This window comes from Hippoglossus stenolepis, chromosome 5, assembly GCF_022539355.2.
Source record: "Hippoglossus stenolepis isolate QCI-W04-F060 chromosome 5, HSTE1.2, whole genome shotgun sequence".
NCBI lineage: Eukaryota > Metazoa > Chordata > Actinopteri > Pleuronectiformes > Pleuronectidae > Hippoglossus > Hippoglossus stenolepis.
The window spans coordinates 8,247,406-8,251,345 of record NC_061487.1 but is presented as its reverse complement, the minus strand read 5'-3'; the positions used below and the strand labels follow the sequence as shown (position 1 = coordinate 8,251,345).

General features: G+C 51.2%; 1 pseudogene; it reads left to right on the top strand.

The window, feature by feature from the left end:
* The first annotated feature begins 330 nt into the window (after window positions 1-330).
* On the top strand, window positions 331-2,986 carry LOC124851864 (annotated as a pseudogene).
* The last annotated feature ends 954 nt before the right edge of the window (window positions 2,987-3,940 follow it).

Below are 3,940 nucleotides of genomic sequence, written 5' to 3'. Positions count from 1 at the left end.
TTTTAGTTACTAACCCAATAAAAAAACGTAAACAAAACACTGATTGGTCCGTGTGGTGTGTAAATCAATTGATGTTTTGTTTTCAGTGCTATTGCTAGCCTATGAGCGTGTAGCCCTCGCTGACAGGACCTGTCTGACAGGAACCTGCATGGCCTGAAGATCCATCAGGCCAGGATGAAATGCGTGCAGACGGTGCAAGTGGCACAGTGCTCAGGAATTACCCCTGGTGAGACGCAGGATGAGCTAGGCCTGGAATCAACCCACAGTGCCCAGAGGCTCCAGGTGACGTAAGTCCCAGATCCACACAGAGTAACAGAACATGGGCAGGTCAAGTGGCCCCAAGCTAACATGAGAAGGAGTGGATCAAGTTCGATGAAGACCCCGATTTCATCCTCGAAGCAACGGCCAAGGGTGAAGCAGATCGATGCATCCAGTCAATGACCACAACCATCGTCAGCCTAGCAGCTGAGAGGTTCGGGCTGGAGGTGAAGAGAGCAGCGACACTCCCCTATACTATGAACAACAGAGAGAGTAAGATCCACAAGCTCCGGCAGGAGCTGAAGAGTTTAAGGTGGCAGTTCAAGCAGGCATGGAGGAGGAAAAGGGACCTCCCACAGGGCTGCGCAGCATCCTCCGCAAGAAGCTCAGGCCAAGTGGCATAGGAGGCGGAGGAAGTAGAGGGCCAGGAAGTGAACTGCTTTCCTAGCGAACCCATTTGGGTTTACAAAACAGCTGCTTGGGCAGGAGCTCAGTGGTCAGCTCACCTGCTCCAAAGCTGAGATGGACCGCCACCTCAGAGATACCTTCAGTGATGAATCCAGGGAGCAAGATCTAGGCCACTGTAAGTCCTTGATTAATCCACCTGCACCAACTCTGGACTTCGACGGGAAGGAGCCCAGCTGGAAGGAGGTCAAGGAGGTGGTCAAGAAGGCAAGAGCAGGAACGAGTGGGGTACCTTACAAGGTATACAAGAACTGCCCAAGGTTGCTCCTCAGGCTCTGGAGGATCCTGAAGGTGATCTGGAGGTGAGGCAAGGTATCTCATCAGTAGACGCACGCAGAGGGGTGTGGATTCCAAAGGAGGAAGAGGAAGTTCAGGGACCTAATTCTGGACTACCACAACAGCTTCAGTCTTAGAGTCTCTGCTGGGTCTTCAACCTCAGACCCAAGCTCGAGAAGGGAATCATTACTGGACGTACCATTTCAGTGATCCTTTCCGCACTCGCCATGAACATGCTGATGAAGGCTGCTGAGGTTCAGTGCAGAGGGCACCGTCTGGTGTCAGACAGCCCCCTATTAGGGCCTTCATGAATGACATGAGTGACAACAAAATGTGTCCCAGGGAGCAGGTGGGTCCTGAAGGGCCTTGAGGAGTTGGTCACCTGGGCTCGTATGAGCTTCAAGCCGGTGAAGTCCAGATCCCTGGTGCTAAAGAAAGGAAAGACAACTAACAAGTTCCGCTTCGCACTTGGCAGAACCCAGATACCATCAATGACAGAGAAACCAGTGAAGAGCTTGAGAGAGGTGTTTGGCTGCAGCCTGAGAAGCATGGCATCCATTCGAGCTACCAACCACGAGCTGGAAGCCTGGCTAGCTGCAGTGGACAAGTCGGGCCTACTTGGAAAGATCAAGGCCTGGATTTATCAACATGGCATCCTCCCACGGATTTTCTGGCCCCTCTTGATCTATGAAGTCCCGATCTCTACAGTCGAGGGCTTTGAGAGGAGGGTCAGTAAGTTCCTACGGAAGTGGCTGGGACTGCCTCAGAGTCTGAGCAGCATCGCCCTGTATGGGCAGAGCAACAAGCTGAAGCTCCCCATCAGCAGCCTGAATGAACAGTTCATGGTGACCCGAACTTGGGAAGTGCTGCAATACTGAGAGTCCTGTGACCCAAAAATCTCCCAGGCTGGTTTCGAGGTCAGGACAGGATGGAAGTGGAGAGCAGCAGAGGCCGTGGATGTCGCTGAGTCGAGGTTAAGGCACAGGGTCCTGGTGGGCGCAGTGTCTCGCGGAAGGGCTGGACTTGGTAGCAGCACAACACCTCGCTACGACGAGGGACAGGGGAAGGACAGGAGGTCGCTGGTCCAGGATGAGGTGAGAGTTTCGGTTGAGGAGGAGCGAGCCAGCAGGATGGTGGGGATGCGGCAGCAGGGAGCCTGGACAAGATGGGAGCAAGCGCTGGAACCCAAAGTCTCATGGGCCGAGCTTTGGAAAGCCGAGCACCATTGAATAAAATTCTTAATCCAGGCTGTCTATGTCGTTCTACCAAGCCCATCCAACTTGTTCCGCCAGGGGAAGGTGGAATCACCAGCTTGCCCTCTGTGCCTGAAGAGAGGGACCCTGGAGCACATCCTCAGCTGCTGTTCGAAAGCCCTGGGTGAGGGACGCTACCTCTAGTCAGTTGCTTTCCCAGGTCAACTTTCATGACCAAGTCCTGAAGGCCATAGAGGACACCATCTGCAGTGGGATTAGCCACTGCAAGAGCCTCCGCCCAGTGAAGAAGACCATCGCTTTCGTCAAGGCTGGGGAGAAGCCAACATCAGCTGCCAGGATCACCTCCTTGGGCCTCCTAGCAATGGCACAAGACTTGGACATGAAAGTTGACCTGGGAAAGCAACTGAAGTTCCCAGAAGCTGTTGCCACAACAGCGTTAAGACCAGACATGGTGCTGATCTCGGAAGCCTCCAAGCAGGTAATCCTCCTTGAACTCGCCGTTCCCTGGGAGGGCCGTATCGAGGAGGCCAACGAGAGGAAGAGGAAAAAGTATGGTGAGCTAGTCAAAGAATGCCGAAGCAACAGGTGGCGAGCGGGGTGTGAGCCCATTGGGGTGGGATGCAGAGGGTTTGCAGGCCAGTCTCTGCAGGGCCTACAACATGCTGGGCATCACAGGAGCCAGTAGGCGAAGGGCCATCAAGGTGGACACCGAGGCAGCAGAAGTTGCATCAAGGTGGCCGTGGATCAGGAGAGGAGAGCCGTGGGTGGGGTAGCGCTACCTGGACACAAGCCTGGGCTTGATCAACCCTGGTTGGGTCGCCTGGGTGAGGATGTCTGAGTGTTGAAAGACCTGAAACACCTAATGAACCCAGGTAACATCCCTGATGATGTGTCCAGGTGCATCACAGGCTGATGTATTTCACAAGTCACTATCATCCTAATCAAAAATCCTTTCTTTTAGGTTTTGGTAGTGTTTGTAAATCTCTTACCATCAGAATAAAGTGTCAATGCGTGAGAATATATCCAGTGATCTCTTCCATTCACTCCACTGAACTAAAAACCCTGTGGTGAACCATGTTTCCCATTCTGCGAAAGTGAGAAGGTAGAGTATGTCTAAATCTCTCTTCTGGGAGTTTTGAATAACAGTGTTGTCTGAAAAATGTCTGAAAAATATATAGGATTCAGCATCGTACACCTCTAAGTCCGTTTCTACACGAAAAATATATAGGATTCAGCATCGTACACCTCTAAGTCCGTTTCTACACGATAGGTCTCTCCAGACACCGATCCATCCCATTTGGTCCAGAAAATGGGCTTAAAGTGTACGAGCAGACATTTTCTTTTAAGGGCCAAAAGCAATAGAGCATCAGATAATTGGATGCGTCATTTTGGAGTAAAAAAACCAGAATCAATACCTCTATCTCCCATGATTGCAGAGCGTATGGAGGAAGGTTCCGGTGAAAAGGGTCTCAGGCAGGATATAGGGGATGTAGTGGTCCTCTCAACATTGTTTGGTACAAAACAGACACACATCGGCAGTTTATAGTAGAACAGCAACAAGACCAATCCCTAAAGGCCTCATACAGTATTCTAAGGACCACGTGATCAATCAATCAATCAATCATTCAATCAAATTGTATTTGTATAGCCTATATTCACAAATCACAATTTGTCTTATAGGGCTTTAACAAGGAGTGGCATCCTCCGTCCTTAACCCTCAACAATAG